We start from the raw sequence: 20730 nt of genomic DNA, 5'->3' as shown, positions 1-20730 counted from the left end.
ACACACACACATACAGTGTACCTAAGACAATTTACCCAAACTGCAAACAGTGGTGGAAAAAGTACCAAATTGTTATACTTGAATAAAAGTAAAGATAAAGTAAAGATACCATAACAGAAAAGTGAAAGTCACCAGTAAAATACTACTTGAGTAAACGTCTAAACATATTTGGTTTTAAACATACTTAAGTATCAAAAATAAAATTATAAATAATTTCAAATTCCTCATATAAAGCAAACCAGACAGCACCATTTTCTTGTTTTTTATTTATTTACGGATAGCCAGGGGCACACTCCAACACTCAGACATAATTTACAAATGAAGCATTTATGTTTAGTGAGTCCGCCAGATCAGAGGCAGTAGAGATGACCAGGGAAGTTCTCTTGATAAGTGTGTAAATTTGATCATTTTCTTGTCCTGCTAAGCAGTCAAAATGTAACGAGTACTTTTGGGTGTCTGGGAAAATGTATGTAGTACATTATTTTCTTTAGGAATGTAGTGAAGTTAAACTTGTGAAAACTATAAGTAGTAAAGTAATGTACAGATACCCCTACAAACTACTTAAGTAGATAAGTACTTTACACCACTGACTGCAAATGCAAAAATAAGCCTGTTCTAAACAGCTACCTAGGAACTGTAATGGACATTTTGTTTAAAGCGGAAATCAGCAGTTGAAACAATAAGAAAGCGCCCTCCACTGTTTCAGGTGGGGGTTGGGGCAGGACGAATGTAACCACTCAAATTCATAGACAGATGGATATAAAAACTGACCATCCGTGATATCACAATGATAGTTTTAACCATGTTTTGAGGCTATTCAGTGTTTGTTTACATTGACTTTGTTTACAAACATCAGAGGAAAACAAACTTATGTTGTGGATTCGGATGGGTTACGACAGTTGAACTAAGCTCATGAGACATTTATAAGTTATATTCTTCAAGAATCAATGGGTAAATATCATTAATTTATGTCCATAAATGGATGTAGCTATCGCAGATCGCCCCTTTTAAAGCAAAAGGCTCCCCTCCCACAAACACAAACACACACCACCACCTTCCCCCTCCTTTCTGTTTGTTTTGAGGGTTTGGTCTGCCTACGATCTAAGTGCTAGCCCTCCCCCTCTATCCAAATGGCTGGGTTTTGTGGCTAGTCCCATTTGCCTTTCAAAGACCTCTGAAATGGAGAGTAAAGACCCGGTGAATGTCTCTCTCCTTTCCTCTCCCACTCCATCTCCCTCTCCTCCTCCTCTCTTCCTCCTCTCTATGTCCACAGCCCTCAGTTCTCTCCCTCTCTCCCATTCTTCACTTGGAGTGGCTGTCATTTGCATCTCGTTAGAACGCCGGCTCGTTGGAGAAGGCCTCCTCAGAGAAGAAAAGGAAGAAGACAGGGAAAAGGGAGGAGAAGATGAGAGGCAGGCGTTTACAGTCCACTCCAGTCCTCCTCCACCCCCTGCTTCTTCTTTCCATCTCTTGTTCACTTTCATGGATCCCCTCCTATGAGAGGACCATTAGCATAACGGATGCTGTCCTGGTCTCTGAGTGTTCTGCCAAAGGGTCAGTGATGGTGTGCATCTCTGTGTTTAGGACGCAAGTCATTTAGTTAAGCCTATAATTAGGGATGGGGGGAGGAGAAATGTATACAGTTACATATCGGAATAATATTTCTGACGATGTATTGTATTGTTTGGACAATCGCAGTATTATTTTTGTGCTACTTGTCTGTACCTGGACCCATGCCTACAGTATTTTTCCTTCATAGCTTGTTCTCCATCTTTTTTAAATATGCAGCCAATTTGTTTTCAACACTTTCATTTCCATGACTGATTTAAAACTTGTTTTCTCATGGCTCTCTTGTCCCTCTGCAGCAGACATATGGTGAGCAATATGTTTGGAACATCAAATCGCAATAAAATCACAGTATCGGATCACAATACATATAGAATCGTATCGGCACCTAAGTATCGTTATAATATCGTATCGTGAGGTCCCTGGCAATTCCCAGCCCTACCTAATAAGCATATCAAATAAAATCACAGTTTTATTGGTCTCAAACATGTTTAGCAGATTTTATTGCGGGTGTAGCGAAATGCTGGAGAATGGGGCATATTCATTGTCATGTGTGGCGATTCTATCCTACCATTATTCTTCCTCTGTCCTGTACTTAATTAGCTATCTCTTGTGATTTAAGTAGGTCGTTATGAATGCGGGATGAGACTGCGATAGGTGTACCTGGGAATGTGTGCTTGTGCATTAATGAACAAACACCCTCTCTACATGTCTGAGTGCCTGCCTAGAAGTGCTCGACCATGTTGCCTTAGCAAACCAAGAAAACGTATGCAACCTTCATTCTCTATGATCAAGGCTATAGCATGGTGGCATCGAGATGAGCAATGCTGTGCATTTGCACCCATACTAAACATAGTGGCTTTGACGTTAGCGGTGAATATATGACACAGCTGATAACACGGGAGACAATTGACTCTGAGCGGATGGCTCCAGCACCTGTGACGCCGCTAGCCTTTGTCGATAGCCGAGCATATGTCACTTCCAGAGCGATGGGAGGGCCATAGGCAGTAGGTTCCACTGACCATCGACGTGGACCAGGCAGGAAGGCCATCCACCATCCGAGTGGAGCGGGACCCACCATCCGATATTTGCCATAGATGCTTTCTTTGTCATCCTGCCTCTATATTTAGGCTCCTCATCGATCCGGTGGGGGATGGGGGCAGGGAGGGAGGCTTTGTAAATGAAACACAGTTTCACCGTTTTCACACCAGAAAAATCACAATGGAGTCTTTGGAGCATCTTGCAAAAGACCTACACTGAAAAGATAGTGTGTGAATAAAGTAACTGAGGGGGTTGCTTTATGTGACTACTTTATCAGACCAGTTTTGCCTTAGCAGAAAAGACATTCAGTGTTCTAAGGGATTACTTTAGCAACAGGAGGACATTGACCAACATTGAGACAATCCTTAGCCACCTTAATGGCCTATAAAATGGCTGCTATTTTGAAGGAGAGTCAATTGGCCTCCTCAGATAAACAGTTGCAAAACCTGGAATATTTAGCCTTAGAAATCTTAGTGTCTTAGCTGAAGCTCCAATAGGGAGTCTGATTGGCATGCACCAACAAAAGTGAGTCATGCTGATGCTAATTCTTATCTGTAGATGCTGCATCTTATCATATGGAAAATGTGTTTTGGAAAGGATTTACAGTAATCTACATTTTTACACATACTGTATTTGATATAGCTAAACACGCCTTCAAATGAAGATGCATGAGATCTTTGCATAGCGAGCCGCACCATTGTTTTGGTCTTAAAGTTAACAGCAGAGGAAAATATATTTTTAAGGCCATGTGTCTGGCTTAGTTGCCTGAGGGATTCACTTCACATCTCTCCTAGCGTTGTTGACAGGGTAACCTAACCCCTGGGTACTCTTCCTAAACAGACCCTAATTGAATGAGTTCCCCTTCATTCCCTTTGCAATAACAATAAGAATAACGCTAACAGTTATGGGTGCATGTAAGCATGGTCTTCAGGGTGAGCTGCAAGTCAGCCAGGATACAATTACCTTTTCAACTCTCACCCCTATGGGGTGGTGATGGGTTGAGGGCTGTATAGAGGGGGTGATGGGGCTGTATAGAGAGAGGTAAGAGGTGGTGATGGGGCTGTATAGAGAGGGGTAAGAGGTGGTGACGGGGCTGTATAGAGAGGGGTAAGAGGTGGTGACGGGGCTGTATAGAGAGGGGTAAGAGGTGGTGATGGGGCTGTATAGAGAGGGGTAAGAGGTGGTGAAGGGGCTGTATAGAGAGAGGTAAGAGGTGGTGACGGGGCTGTATAGAGAGGGGTAAGAGGTGGTGATGGGGCTGTATAGAGCGAGGTAAGAGGTGGTGATGGGGCTGTATAGAGAGAGGTAGGTGATGGGGCTGTATAGAGAGAAGTAAGAGGAGGTGATGGGGCTGTATAGAGAGAGGTAAGAGGAGGTGATGGGGCTGTATGGTTGATGGATGTGACCTCGGCGCACACACACACACACACACACACACACACACACACACAGAGTAAGGTAGAGGAAGGAGAGAGGGTGGAGAGAGAGCGAAATGTACAGAACTGACACAGAAATTGAGTGTTTTTTGGGGGTATATTTCTTCACTGACACCCATACAGCTCTATGGTGATAAATTGTTATGCTTACAAACACACACACACACACACACACACACACACACACACACACACACACACACACACACACACACACACACACACACACATACACACACACACACACACACACGGTAACCAGATATTAGAGTAGGCATGGTTTGCATATAAAGGCTTTGCTGCCCTGTGTGTGCTCCACTCTACCCGTGAGGAGAGATGGCGCCCCATGGGTGTAATGAGCCCCCACCATCCCCTACCCCATCTCCCTGCCTGCCTCAGCCATATCGCCTCTCGCTGGCTCTCACACGCTCCTGAGTAATTAATTTTCAACATGGCTAGGTTTGCTCTCCTGGTTAGGGGAAGGGGGCCGTGCCTGCGTCAATACAAATTTTTTTTGTACGTAGGAAAACAAATGTATTTAATCCTTGGTTGTCTTGTCTAGTTTTCTTCCTTCCTTCTCTCTCTCTCTCTCTCTCTCTCCCCCCTCAAGTCAGAGGCTGACTGGTTGAATAAGGGGAAAAGGGGAAGTACCACTCACCTGTCATTCAGATTAACCTGTGGATCTGGTATTGGGGATTGTGTGTTACCGTGTTGGTCAGGTGAAACAGGTTTTGCACAGACACTAAAGGCTGGTTTGTACTTTGTCTTTTTGACATGTCTGTAGACAATTAGAATGTGACAAGTGTCGCTGGTCAAAACGACATTTAATTTAATTTATACTCCGGTGGAATGTCTGTAGACAGTCGCAGAAAGATTTAAAAAGTTTAACTTTGACCCTGTCGCTGCGTCCATTGTCATGGTTACCGGACTACAACAGCAAGGAGACCTGCATGAATTCTAAAATTCTCCGGTAGAATGCCCTACTTTTATTTAGTCACACTCACAACCGTACGCTATTTCCTGTAATTAGCTCGCCATTAACTTGTAAATAATGATCTTGTTGTGAGTTTATTTTCCTGTAATAATGAATATAAAATAGCTAAGTTAAGACGTTGTCAGCTATGATATGATCATTATTTGAACTGGCTAGCCAGCTATCTAGCTAGCTAACAAGCTAGAAACGAACCAAAACATTGTTTAGAAAGTTGCTTTTAGTTGCCTGGTTTGCTAGATTGACATATACTACATTGATTTTTAAATGGATGGATTTATTGGAGTTAAAATACAGACATTATGCTATTTTGGATCACCAGGCTGCTGACGTCATGCAGCCTGTCGTTTTTGTGTTTATACTTTTTCATTATGACAACGACAAGTTTGATGTCGGATAACAGAATGTTCATAATGTCACTGCGACAACTGTCTACAGACATGTCGATAGACTAACTGTAAACCAGCCTTAAGTCTGCACCCTAAAGTGACATTTGGGACACAACCTCAGTGTAATGGTTTCAGAAGGGTTGATTGATTAGGTTTAAGGCCTTAGTTGGCTAAAGGGCTAGCAATGCCCTGTCTGTGACTGCCGCTGTGATTCACACAACAGGGAGATTAGATTGGAATGTTGATGCCATTGCACTGCCCTTGGTGACTAAGTATGCAGGTATGGCACTCACTCTCACCATACTATTGTGACCATTGTAACAAATTCCTAACGGCCACCAGGAATAAAGGAACATTGACAAAAGAGACAAATGGACATGCAGGATAGATAGACACAGGTGGTTGGACGGACAGACAGACATATGGACAGAGAGTATAAGCATATTCAGAGAGAGACAGTCAGACAGGCAGTCAGGCAGACAAGTAGACAAAGACAGGCAGACAAGTAGACAGACAGACCCAAGGAAGTTACCCAATGATATTGTTTTCTTTATCATTATTTGATTTGATTGCATTGGCTGTTCTAACGATTGATGAAAACAGATCTCCCATATTTCCCCAGTCATCTCACCCTGGCTTGAAATAATTCAATTTTGAGCCATGGCTGACAACTACTCCAATGAGATTTGTTCACAAACGTGTTTTCCTCTCTCTAACCTTGAGATTAACAATAGCAGAGAAGCAGATACCAAATACCCTGCAAAACAACACATTTCACTGTATCTATCCAGTGTATGTGACAGTAATATAAATATATATATATATATATATATATATATATATATATATATATATATCCAGAATCCAGAAAATCACATTGTATGATTTTAAGTAATTAATTTGCATTTTATTGCATGACATAAGTATTTGATCACCTACCAACCAGTAAGAATTCCGGCTCTCACAGACCTATTAGTTTTTCTTTAAGAAGCCCTCCTGTTCTCCACTCATTACCTGTATTAACTGCACCTGTTTGAACTCGTTACCTGTATAAAAGACACCTGTCCACACACTCAATCAAACAGACTCCAACCTCTCCACAATGGCCAAGACCAGAGAGCTGTGTAAGGACATCAGGGATAAAATTGTAGACCTGCACAAGGCTGGGATGGGCTACAGGACAATAGGCAAGCAGCTTGGTGAGAAGGCAACAACTGTTGACGCAATTATTAGAAAATGGAAGAAGTTCAAGATGACGGTCAATCACCCTCGGTCTGGGGCTCCATGCAAGATCTCACCTCGCCAAATAAAACCTATTCTCCCGGTGTCTGATTTGCCAAATAAAACCTATTCTCCCGATGTCTGACTCTTCAAATAAAACGTATTCTCCCTGTGTCTGACTCGCCAAATAAAACCTATTCTCCCGATGTCTGACTCGCCAAATAAAACCTATTCTCCCTGTGTCTGACTCGCCAAATAAAACATTTTCTTCCTGTTTCTGACTCGCCAAATAAAACCTATTCTCCCTGTTTCTGACTCGCCAAATAAAACCTATTCTCCCTGTGTCTGACTCGCCAAATAAAACCTATTCTCCCTGTGTCCGACTCGCCAAATAAAACTATTCTCCCTGTGTCCGACTCGCCAAATAAAACCACACTTCATCACGTCTTCAACATGACACAGACTCAATAGGATTTCCCTCTCGCTTTTCTTCTCCGTCTGAACAGGGTTTTATGGTGGGCCGTGAGGGGTGCTGGGAATTGGCTGATTCTGAGTGCTTGGGGGGGAACAAGGGGCTGTGGTAGCGGACGAGGCAGACAAAAGGGTGATTCTTGTCTGGCTGTGCGGCCATGCGAGGGAGGGTATTAGGCTTATTATGGACATTAAGGGTGAAACGGGCGGACCTCTTCATGGTGGGTCTCGAAGAGATGGAGGGAACAAGGGAGGGAGGATGTGTAGAAGGTTGGATCAGCTGCTGACTGGTGACGTCTCTCTCTCTCTCTCTCTCTCTCTCTCTCTCTCTCTCTCTCTCTCTCTCTCTCTCTTCCCCTCTCTCTCTCTCCTTCCCCTCTCTCTCTCCTCCCCCCCTCTCTCTCTCTCCTTCCCCTCTCTCGCTCTCTCTCTCCTTCCCCCCCCCCTCTCTCTCTCTCTCTCTCTCTCTCTCTCTCTCTCTCTCCCTCCCTCTCTCTCTCCTCCCCCCTCTCTCTCTCTCCTTCCCCCCCTCTCTCTCTCTCTCCCCCCTCTCTCTCTCTCTCTCTCTCCTATCTTATTTCTTCTTATTATATAAAGGATACACACAGCATGCAGATTGTACCCATATTATATGCAAGCTACACATTATGGAAAAGGCCTTGACCTTGGAGGAGAACATATCATGTGAAGTGGATTGGACATTTAGTCAAAAAGTGCCAAGGGCAAGGCAAGGTAAAACACACACACAAAAGACACACAAGCAAATGAGATAGAGCGGGAGACCTGCAGCAAAGTATTTTGATTGCTATGTTCCATTACTGAGGTTGTCTAGCATGCTGGACAAGCAGCTCTTTAGTGTGAGCGAGGCAACAAAAAAGACTTCCAGGCAAATTAATAAGTAAGTCCCAATGAGGTAACCACGCTCGTGAATAAAGGATGAGCCTGCCTCTGTTTCTGAATCACCCTGGGTCGTTCAGGTTTCACTTGCATAACAGCTAACAGCTCTGAAAACGGTTCAGTTCCCAGAAACACCGGTGGTGCCTGGCTGTGACTGGTAGAGTGGGTGTGTGTGTGTGTACACATATCGGCACAGCTCCAACATCTCCATTACTCTTCAATTCGTCAGGTTGTCTTCCATTGTTTCTCATTAACCATATTTTACCGACGTGGCCGGCGTAAGAAAAGATGATCAGGAAATCGTTGAGGGTAAAACAGGCAATTTACAGTTTAGCGTTTCAGGTATTGATTTTGGGGATCCAGTGCTTGCCGTTGTGAGTGTGCATGCCCCCGTGCCTGTGGGACAGTTTCAGGTAGATCAGGTGACCGCACAGGCAACTGAGGATCACATTCTCCGTTAGAGCCCCACGTGTTCTACTTCCTGGCTCTTTAAATAAACGTTTGATGTTTTCCTGTTGGTGTAATGACCCACAGCTCTGTATGCCTGCTGGTTGGCAGCAGTTGGTGGTATGCCACTCCTCTCGTTGTCATGGTCGGGTGCCCAGCAGTCGCAACCATAGCAGGAGGCCTTGAATACAGAGTCAGAGATTTGCGGAGAGTGTGTTATGAATATGATGGTTCTTATGTACAAGCCACAGAGATCAACATCACACAACTAGGCATGGACAGTGTAGGACTTCTTTCAATCTGCTGAGCCTGAGGCTGTCCTAACATGGACACCATATCATTGTGTTTTCTTGCGATCTCTCTCTCTCTCTCAGTCTCACTCCCTCAGTGGTAGTCTCTAGGTAGGTGTAACTCTCTCTCTCTCTCCCTCGTCTCTCTCTTTTCTGTGAAGTCGGACAGCAATGGTAGCTGGGCTTTGCGGCAGAGTTAATTTGAGTAACGGCGATGGATAAGGGCCTCTGTTTGCTTTGTTTTTCATGGAGAGATTAAACAGGATCATTAAAAACTATAATTTTGTATTTTACTCCCGTACTCCGTTATGGTTTGATGGCCTCTTTACTGTGGGCATAAAATATCATTTCTCTGCTCGCTCTGAATCTGCTGACTGCTGCAGATTTCTGTAATGGACCCCGATACGAAGCGGCCTACATAAAAAATAAAACAGCTCTTTCTTTCTCGTGCTTGGCTCTCTGTTTCTTCAACGCAACTGTTTACTGTGCCGACAACTGTATTCTCTCTCTCTTTATATTTATATAATACCATCCATCTCTCTTGCTCAGATTCTCTCTCTGACAACCCTTGTGTTCAGAGTGCCAGACCTGCGCACGTTCGTCCACTCCAAAATAATTCCAGCGTCCAAACACCCGCTATTTGATGAATGGAAAGAGACATATGTTAATAAAACAACAAAAAGTGGAATGACATTGGTGATTGTCATTAGGCCTACAGTTTTGTAGCCTGAATGAATTCATGCGTCTTGCTGACAAATTTTGCATTTAGGGGAGCTCGTGCCCCCCCCCCCATTTGCACATTGCTTCTGTTACTCTACAGAAATAACATGTACATTAAGATTTCATGCTCCTCTCTCTCTCTCTCTCTCTCTCTCTCACAAAGCTTGGCCCGAAATCAGAAATAACTTCCTCCGTTAGTAAATCCATTAGCTGCTCCTCTCTGTCTGTCACTCGCTCCCCGCACGCAGCTCGCTCTGCATGAACTCTGCTCATGGTGGCTCTGAGTCAGTCAGTCACTATAGCAACGGCTCCGCTTGGCCTGCTCTGCTCAATGACAAGACGTGAGAGAGCAGTGAGCTGTTGGCTACTTTTCGTCAATCTAAACTCTGACAATTCAAGGAACATGATTATTTTCTGTGAAATAATCTCTTGTCTTTTTATTTGACGAGGTTGAAGCACTTCTGACACCATGTTATGATCTTAGTCAGCTATGACTGTACTGCGCAGCAGAGCACGAGCAAATCGCTCAGCTTCAAAATGTTAGTGATCAATTTAGTGATACCCGGCCCTAACCCGATGTATAATGTCTGGGCCCGTCGGGCTCAGGTCGGGTAGCAGAATTGTAATGTACATTGGAAGACTCCATTACTGTTACACAGTACTGGCAGAAAAATCCATTTTTCGCTGCACTTGCATTCCCCCCGGGGACTCGGCAGGTCATACACTCTATCCAACACACACATTAATCTACCACTAGCACACAGCACCAGTGTAGAAAACACAGGCCTAACACACCACCTCAGACATCGCACTTCACACTGTCGTTGTGCACGCTACACCCGTTCAGGCCCATGGGACGAAGCTGTCCAACAATAGTTATCGCCACACAAAGTGCACCATTGCACTTAGGAGCCTTAAGCAGATCTATGTTTGAAAGGATGAAAGATGATTCTCTAGAGATGTAAGTGTGTTCTCTTACAGCTTTTTTAACAGACTTTCTGTTTCTGCTAGGTGACTCAATAAGCTCATGCTGTGTTCTTCACTCCTGGTCTTGGGGGTTCACACATGAGGGGCAGGGTTTTGTTCCTGCCCAGTTGCGTGTGTCGTCCTTTGTGTTGTTTCACCAACACACCTGATTCAACAAATCAAAGGCTTGATAATTATTTGATTAGTTGAATCCGGTGCTGGGCTAGAACAAAAGCCTGCACACCCTATGGGTCTCCAGGACCATGATTTAATGAACATTGCAGCAATGCAGAGTGTAACATCATCCTTCCTCGAAAAGCTGTTTTAGTATTTCACTTTTGACAGTTGAATTGTCAGCCCCCTCTCAATAAGCTGGCAGGGGAGAAAACGGCCTGCTCATCGATTTCCACTTCATGCAAGAAGCTTGCGACAGGATTTGCCTCCATTGTGATCGTTTGCTGATTTCTGCAGGCCTTTGATGGTTAAAGCTAGATTGCCGGGACCGAGATGTCCCCGAGGTCGGGCCAGCAGTTTGCGCTCTGATCACGCGTGTGTGGAGATATGCCGCCGCCTTAATTGAATTTTGCCTCTCAAAATAACTGTGACATTACTGTAGGGAGATATTCCGAGTGGCCTCGCTCAGAGAGAAAAAAAAACTGTGCAGAATATAAGGAAAGGAATGATCCTCAAAATCGATTGGGTGAGACTGGGGGGACGGGGGGTTGGGGGGGTCGATTGAGTGTTATATTTTTGACGTTCTGCTATGCATCTTGGGTAGAGGATTTCAAATTCCACCATAGGCCCTGGCTTTGACCCACAAGTTACTGTTTAGCACTGAGGGCTATGTGGCGTTATGGTGCAACACATCACCAGCAGGGCCTCTTCTGTGGCTAATAGGAATGGACAAGTGTCCTCTACTCAGGATCCTTTGCTTCCAGGTCCATAAACCTTCCATTATGTCTAGATCAGAGACGTTTACAAGGACTGGTTTGTTCTTCTGCAGGCATCAAATTCATACCCACATCATTACTGACCTTGTAAAGGATAGGGGGATAGACAATCATTACTGACTGACCTTAAAGCTCTCAATGGTAGTCTATGGGCTCTGGTCAAAAGTAGTGTACTACATAGGGAATAGGGTACCATTGGGGACACATCCTACTTCTCTTCTCTTTTTATATTTAAAGGGAGACTACTTAAAACAGTCAATTACAGCCGTCCCCCCCCCCTAACCGACCTGTGGGCTCATGAAAGGTTTATACAGGATGGAGGGATGGGGGATGGAGAGAGGCCCCAGGAAGGTGTATTATTCATGGTTTTTCCAGCACGTACCCCTTCGGCGACCCAAACGTGTCCCGCGTCACTGAGAGGGAGCTCACTGTTCTTTTAAGTCTTTCTTCGTTTTCATGTTTTGTCAAAGTGTCACCAAACATAGATGTTGGACGCAAAAAATAAGAAAATAAAGATATATTTTTACCTTGTGATGACAGGCTTTGTCCTTTCAAATGGCATTGTGGGGTATATACATGTATGGATGTCTGTAGTGCACTTATGTTGATCCACTCATAGTTCACTCATAGTTACTCCACAATACTAAGCTAATTGAGAGAGGGAAAAGCAGGAAACCTGTACAGAAAACAAATACTCCAAAACATGCATCCTGTTTGCATCAAGGCACTAAAGTAAAACTGCTTAAGCAATTAACTTTTTGTCCTGAATACAAAGTGCTATGTTTGGGGCAAATCCAACACACATCACTGAGTACCACTCTCCATATTTTCAAGCATAGTGGTGGCTGCATCATCTTATGGGTATGCTTGTAGTCATTAAGGACTGGGGAGTGTTTCAGGATAAAAAATAAACGGAATGGAGCTAATCACAGACAAAATCCTAGAGGAAAACCTGGTTCAGTCTGCTTTTCGCCAGACACTGGGAGATTAATTCACCTTTAAGCATTACAATAACCTAAAACACATGGCCAAATCTACACTGGAGTTGCCAGTGTGGCCTAGTTACAGTTTTGACTTAAATCTGTTTGAAAATATATGGCAAGACTTGAAAATGGTTGTCTAGCAATGACTAACAACCAATTTGAAAGACCTTGAAGAACAATGGGAAAATATTGTACAATTCAGGTGTGCAAAGCTCTTAGACTTACCCAGAAAGACTCACAGCTGTAATCATTGCCAAAGGTGATTCTAACATGTATTGACTCAGGGGTGTGAATACTTATGTTTTTACTTTGTCATTATGGGGTATGTTAGGGGGGAGTGGGTGGCTGTAACGCAACAAAATGTGGAATAAGTCAAGTCAAGGGGTATGAATACTTTCTGAAGGCACTCACTGTAATTTAACCATTCAGAATGAATACATAAACGTAATGTTTTAACCCTATCCAAAACCTTAACCCTTTGAATTTGACGTTTGGTGTAACTTTGACATTTGATATTTGGATAAACGTGGATAAACGTCAGAATCTGAAGTCAAATTGGTAAAACCGTGAGATCTTCTTGCAGTCATAACTGAGACAAAGACCTCCTGTTCCTCCACTAGTCTCCTGCAGCCAGCTGCGCTGTTCAAACATAAGCGTGTTTTCACTTTACGACCTTTGACCTAATGCTATAGTGCCGCTCCATGATTTGCCTGGTGCGGTAAAACTGGGGAAGGACACACACACACACACACACACACACACACACACACACACACACGCACACACTCCTCAAACAACGAGGACAAAAGTACAAGTAATAGTTTGCTTCCAATATGACAACAATAGTACAATAAACATGTTCCAATGAGGACAGTAGCACAGCAGTGAGTTTGTGTCAATGCAGTACATGTTGAGTGTTCTTCTCAATAGAGCTGCACCATCAAAGAGAAGATGTAGTCTTTGACTTTCAGGTCCCTTAAATCATTCAGCACTGAGGCCTCCCACTGCAAACAGAAGTTTACTTGAACTCCCATGCTTGTCTGACAATATGGACCACAACAGTGTGTCCCATATCTAATGTGCTCCTCGAGCCGAAGAGTTGACACATTGTGTGCCTCTGATGTTAAGTGGGGGGAATTGAAAGGGTTGGTTGTTTTAGTGAGGTCATGGACTGAGATGGTCACAGATGAAAGATTGGCCTGAGAGCGTCCGCTCTACTTCTGTATGCGACGCATGAATCGGCGTGAACTGTGAGAAACTACATTCACCCAGAACAAAGCATAGAGCGAGAGGACGTGTGTGTGTACATGTGGCATATGTCTCAATGTATCCTTATACAGTATGTTCGTGTGTGTGAGGCCAAAATCAAGACCAGCTGTTTTAATATCCCTCTGTTTTCCCTCATCACTTCTCTTCATGACGCAAAGTTTACTTTTCCTCTATTATCTGATCCCAAACTCGCGCCCCATTCGCTGTACGCCCAACTGAACAACTACCCACACTCCCCTGCTTCCTCTCGCCTCTGTGGGAGTATGAGCTCATGGGGCAAAGGCCGTGTCACCGATGAATAATATTGATAGAGCGTTGTTTGCTTTTAAAAAGCGCTGGTAGGTTGCATACTTGAAAATATTGATTCTGGAATGGCTGGGGGAGCAGGGGAGCAGAGTTCATCTGCGTCCATGAATCAAGGGCTGTTGGCCACAGACAAAGTGTTTTGCGACAAACAACAGGTTGGGCCTGCGGTGGGCAGCTGGGTCCTATATAGAAAGTCAGCCACACACACACACACACACACACACACACACACACACACAGACATGCACACGTACAGACACATGCACACACATACAGTAGACACACACAATATATCACACACGTACAAATGGGCTAGAGAAGGGCGTCTTTTTTTCTGTCTAATTATGGGACTATACTGACTCCTCCGTACACACGTAGTGTAGAACACGTGGTGTAGAACACGTAGTGTAGAACACGTGTGTACACGGATGACTTCAAACACAGTAAGAGCAATGCCTAAATATACATTGGGCAAGTCATACAATATCTGGCCTTGCTGCCCTGCACTCCCCCTCTCTCTTTCTCACACAACAGGCCAATGGTGTGTATGCTGTCTGATGTAGTTCCCAGTAGGAAACCTGGATTGTTTTGGCATTGTTCTTGCTACCCCCCTCCCCAAGTAAAAGCGAGCTAATATCCTATCTCCACATGCACAAAGGGCGCTCTGACGCCACAGCCCTTTGAACCTGCCTGGGAGACCCCACTCTAAGTGCCATGGTAGCTGCACAGGGCCAATTTGCAACCCCCCCCTCTTCTTCTTTCCACCTTCACAAAGGAGAATGTTGGAAGATGAGGAATGTTAGTTATCAGGCCTTGAGCCCCCACCAGTTTTTACGTCGACGTCAACCTTATCTTGGTAACTGCTCTGGATTTTAATTAAGCAGAATTCTTCTTCTCTTTTGTTTCTATTCCCCTGTTCCCTGTGTGTGTGTGTGTGTGTGTGTGTGTGTGTGTGTGTGTGTGTGTGTGTGTGTGTGTGTGTGTGTGTGTGTGTGTGTGTGTGTGTGTGTGTGTGTGTGTGTGTGTGTGTGTGTGTGTGTGTGTGTGTGTGTGTGTGTGTGTGCGTGCGTGCGTGTATGTGTGTGTGCATGTCTCTCGTATAATAATTAACCAACTGTTTACCTGTTGGACGAGTCTCTAGCTTGAATCATCAAACACAGCTAGGACAAGAGTGCAAAGGTCGCTCTTCAACCACCCAGGCACAACTTTGTGTGTGTGTTTGCGCTCATGCATTTGTGTCCAAGCGCTCCCTAACCCCAGCAGGCCTAACAGCTTTCCCACAGTTAGAGCAACACGACACACTCTGCAAAGCCACAAGCCAAAGTGAGTTAAACAGAGATAGCTAGGTAACTATACATTTTCACTTGATTATAGATAAGTTCTTCTTTTGAACAGAAGTTCAGAACTCTCTGGGTAGCGGCCGTCATGTATCTTTAATGGCACCTTTTGATTAACCTATTTTATCTCCCCGTTTCAATTCCACCGGAGTCGGCAGGAAGTCAAAAGAGGGCCACTTCGCTGAATAATGATTGGCTCTGGCTCTGCTGACTGCTGCGGTGGAATGCTAAAGAGAGAGTGTGTCATTCCCAGCCCAGTAGAGGGGATTGGGTTTGGTGAAAGGGAGGAGGATTGGAGGGAAGTGAGAGGTGAAGAGAAGGAACCCGTCCCTGCTTGAAATTCAGAGTCACTCCGATCGGCCTCTGTCCAAGTCCTCTTCCGGAGTAAATAGGCTCAACCTCGGAGAAGGCAATATGGGATAATTAAAAAGTGGGTTGATGAATAGAGGCATGGTCCACCCCTTCATCCCCACCCCTCCTCCCTCCCTCCTCCCTCCTCCCTACTCCTTTTCGACCAACACCCTTTTTTGGCTGCCGTAGTGATACTCTTCAATCCCAGAAGCCTACCCCCACCTCCTTCCTTGTTGTGATGTGTTTCTGTTTTGCTCTCTTTCCCTCCTTCTCTATTCCCTCTCTCCCCTGCCCTCTCCGAGTCTCACACACATTTATCAGATCTCAGTAGGAGTGGGCTAGACCTGCTGCTGTGGGGCTGTGCTGTCCTCTCTCCTCCTTCTCCCCACACTACTGACCTGACCTCTACACACAGAGAGAGAGAGAGAGAGAGCATTGATCCGTCCTTTCTAATTAAGCTGAACTAGGAAGGTTCGTCTCAAAGTAAGCACAAAATCAGGATTCTGTGGAGTATGTGCCTTTTGTTGCGTGTATATGTGTGTGGCCATGCTAAAAGGTAAAAGAGACTAAAATACTCTCTCAGAAACAATACAAAGAGAGATCAAATGGAGAGACAGTGGGATGAGAGAACAGAGGAATAGATACTGTATGAAACATTTGAAGAGAGAAGGAGAAAAATTGGTATTTCAGGGCAGGCGTGCCTCTCTGTTGAGATGGTGCCTTCTTTCTAACTCGTTGAAACCCCTGGTGCCGCCCTCCTAGTGCGTTGAAACCCCTGGTGCCTCCCACCTAGCTCGTTGAAACCCCTGGTGCCTCCCTCCTAGCTCATTGAAACCCCTGGTGCCTCCCTCCTAGCTCGTTGAAACCCCTGGTGCCTCCCTCCTAGCTCGTTGAAACCCCTGGTGCCTCCCTCCTAGCTCGTTGAAACCCCTGGTGCCTCCCTCCTAGCTCGTTGAAACCCCTGGTGCCTCCCTCCTAGCTCGTTGAAACCCCTGGTGCCTCCCTCCTAGCTCGTTGAAACCCCTGGTGCCTCCCTCCTAGCTCGTTGAAACCCCTGGTGCCTCCCTCCTAGCTCGTTGAAACCCCTGGTGCCTCCCTCCTAGCTCGTTGAAACCCCTGGTGCCTCCCTCCTAGCTCGTTGAAACCCCTGGTGCCTCCCTCCTAGCTCGTTGAAACCCCTGGTGCCTCCCTCCTAGCTCGTTGAAACCCCTGGTGCCTCCCTCCTAGCTCGTTGAAACCCCTGGTGCCTCCCACCTAGCTCGTTGAAACCCCTGGTGCCTCCCTCCTAGCTCGTTGAAACCCCTGGTGCCTCCCACCTAGCTCGTTGAAACCCCTGGCGCCGCCCTCCTAGCTTGTTGAATATCCTGGTTCCGCCCACCTAGCTCGTTGAAACCCCTGGTGCCGCCCTCCTAGCTTGTTGAATATCCTGGTTCCGCCCACCTAGCTCGTTCACGCTGATGTATTTCCTCCTGCTAATAGAGTTTATTACTGAAGAGAAGAAGTGACTGCTTAGCAATAGCCTTTTTTACAACATTCTCCATGCTCTACCTCAACCTAGCTAGTAGTTCTCATTGGTGTTTGTGTGTGTGTCCATGCGTGCGTTTGTGTGTGTGTGGCCTCAAATCCCGCAGTGCTAATCAGATCTGCAACCACAAAAAAAGAGAGGACAGAAGACAGATACCCCCCTCCCTCCTTCCCCCACTCCCTCGCTCATCTCTCCATCCCTCTGTCTCTGTCACTTGGAGGCTGATCTGTGCAGTCATCAATAGGACGGGCAGATTGGAGATTGATCTACTGTCGACTGATGCGAAGGTAACGGTCTCCCTAAGCGATTTTGCGAGAGAGAGAAAGAGACCCCCCCCCCCAATCGTCTATGAGCCAAGGGGTAGGACAGATGAAAAGGGGATAGAACAGAGAGAGGTTATTTCCAAATTGACCACATGCTAGATTTAAACAGAGTAAGGTAGAGTAGCAGGACTTTGATTCTGGATCTCCCTGCTCAAACTGTAGTGTGCTATATGACTGAGCGGTCTGCCGATATCAACAGTAGGCAGTGGACCCTGACCTGACGCGGTGTGTGTGTGTGTCTGCACTGTGACTGATCGCATTGCTCTGTCCACCCCAGTGCCTCCCTGAAAGTCGAGATGATGTCCACAATGCATCCACCGGCCCACACCAGATAGCACTGGGGCCTGAAAAATGGGGCTATAGGTGTGTGTGTGTGTGTGTGTGTGTGTGTGTGTGTAAATGTTTCATTTGTCTATTTGTGTTTCTAATACACACATACATGATATAAGGATGTATGTAGCCTGTGTACATGTAGCCTGTGTGTGCGTGTGTGTGTGTGCGTGTAGCCTCTGTGTGTTTGTGTGCCAGTGTGTCCTGTCTCACCCTCCACTGGTCCATGTAATGAACTCTCCTGTCTCACCCTCCACTGGTCCATGTAATGAACTGTCCTGTCTCACCCTCCACTGGTCCATGTAATGAACTGTCCTGTCTCACCCTCCACTGGTCCATGTAATGAACTGTCCTGTCTCACCCTCCACTGGTCCATGTAATGAACTGTCCCGTCTCATCCTCCACTGGTCCATGTAATGAACTGTCCTGTCTCATCTTCCACTGGTCCATGTAATGAACTGTCCTGTCTCATCCTCCACTGGTCCATGTAATGAACTGTCCTGTCTCACCCTCCACTGGTCCATGTAATGAACTGTCCTGTCTCACCCTCCACTGGTCCATGTAATGAACTGTCCCGTCTCATCCTCCACTGGTCCATGTAATGAACTGTCCTGTCTCACCCTCCACTGGTCCATGTCATGAACTGTCCCGTCTCACCCTCCACTGGTCCATGTAATTAACTGTTCTGTCTCACCCTCCACTGGTCCATGTAATGAACTGTTCTGTCTCACCCTCCACTGGTCTATGTCATGAACTGTCCTGTCTCACCCTCCACTGGTCCATGTCATGAACTGTCCTGTCTCACCCTCTACTGGTCCATGTCATGAACTGTCCTGTCTCACCTTCCACTGGTCCATGTAATGAACTGTCCTGTCTCACCCTCCACTGGTCCATGTCATGAACTGTCCTGTCTCACCCTCCACTGGTCCATGTAATGAACTGTTCTGTCTCACCCTCCACTGGTCCATGTAATGAACTGTCCTGTCTCACCCTCCACTGGTCCATGTAATGAACTGTCCTGTCTCACCTTCCACTGGTCCATGTAATGAACTGTTCTGTCTCACCCTCCACTGGTCCAAGTAATTAACTGTTCTGTCTCACCCTCCACTGGTCCATGTAATGAACTGAATGATCAGCTGGGTGGAGGCCAACTCACCACTACCCCAGACACATAGGGACCAGACCCAGGACATAGAGACCCATATAAACCCAGGACCTAGAGACCCATATAAACCCAGAACCTAGAGACCCATATAAACCCAGGACCTAGAGACCCATATAAACCCAGGACCTAGAGACCCATATAAACCCGGGACCTAGAGACCCAGGACCTAGAGACCCATATAAACCCGGGACCTAGAGACCCAGGACCTAGAGACCCGGGACCTAGAGACCCATATAAACCCAGGACCTAGAGACCCATATAAACCCAGGACCTAGAGACCCATACAAACCCGGGACCTAGAGACCCATATAAACCCGGAACCTAGAAACCGGGGCCCTAGAGACCGGGGCCCTAGAGACCCGGGACCTAGAGACCCGGGACCTAGAAACCCATATAAACCCGGGACCTAGAGACCCAGATTTCAGTGTGTGATGTGCATTTCTCCCTCCCCTGACCTAAACACATTGACCTCATTGAACTGGTAAACTGATAAGTCATGAGTTAGAGAGCAAAATACACATAGGGAAAAGACCCTGACCGAGCAGGGGAAAGAGAGCCAGGCAGAATACAGCAGAAATGACTGGCCTCCTAAACAAACTTCACCCCTAGCAAATTCACGACTGAAACAGAGCAGGCCTGCTGTGTGTTTATGTGAGGGCCTGCGTTTGTGTGTGTGCGTGTATGTTTTCCAGCAGTGTGTCCTAGCTTGACCTTACAATTTAACAGCGTTGGGACACAAACCAGATCACCCCCATGCTCTCACGCTGCTGGTACAGATTTCCTGTTAAGTCTTCATCTCTGAGGTAGCCGGCCCTAATGCCATTACCCAAACATGAAAACCTGACAGAACACGTATCATACTACCTCTCTCCCTCTATCCACACTCACAATCTAGCAGGCAATTTCTCAGATTACCTAGGGTGTGTCCCAAATGACACCCTAATCCCTATGAAGTGCACCTATAGGCCCTGGTCAAAAGTAGTGCACAATGTAGGGAATAGGGTGTAATTTGGGAGACAGTCAATTTCTCCGATTACCTGCACTAGTTTGCAACCCATTGAAGGTAATTGAAGATAACACCATCTCAGTCTCTAGGCATTAGCATGTCAACGGTAATAATATCATATCTACTGTATTAGTGGCATTATTGTCAGGGCGTATTTAGGGGTGTTCGTTGAGATGGAACTTTACGTTTGTTGGACGACAGGCATCAACGGTGACACCGAAAACTGACGTGGGAATTATTTTTTTCTTTTTGAACATTGTCTCCTGAGCATTGTATTTTAGTTAATGATTTTTGATGTGCAAATCAAATAAAAATAACTGGATGAGCAACTTATGTTCTCATGTTATAATCTCTTCTGCTGTTGAGAATGATTTATCTGCTGTAGAGGTATTGGCTGAAAGCGCTGAATCGCCCCCTGTGGAATTATCAATACTTATGATTACAGTTTTAACAAAGCACTTTTCATCATAAAGACATCTTAATCTCTGCACTTCTGAAATTAAACATAGAGATGCTATTGAGCCGAACAAATAGGTTTTTGATATCCATTTGTTAAAATGAACATATCATTTATATGATTTGTGATTGTGGTTATTCCCTGCATCTCTGTAATGCACCTAGACAGTCTGTTCCTGTTTGAATACCTTTATAATTCATCCTCCCTTCCTTCTTCCCTTCCACAAGGTATAACACTGATACAGGTGATTGAATAAGATTTGGAGTGGCATATATTATTTATTTGTCAGAAGG

At 45.5% G+C, this 20730-nt stretch overlaps 1 protein-coding gene across 2 annotated transcripts in view; it reads left to right on the top strand.

The window, feature by feature from the left end:
* LOC121541301 (protocadherin-1) overlaps positions 1-20730 on the top strand; it is a 354738-nt gene that overhangs the window by 146704 nt on the left and 187304 nt on the right. The window lies entirely within an intron of this gene.

Source organism: Coregonus clupeaformis, chromosome 3 (assembly GCF_020615455.1).
Source record: "Coregonus clupeaformis isolate EN_2021a chromosome 3, ASM2061545v1, whole genome shotgun sequence".
Taxonomy (NCBI): Eukaryota; Metazoa; Chordata; class Actinopteri; order Salmoniformes; family Salmonidae; genus Coregonus; species Coregonus clupeaformis.
The sequence above is the reverse complement of the archived record's forward strand: the minus strand, read 5'-3'. Positions and strand labels throughout refer to the sequence as shown.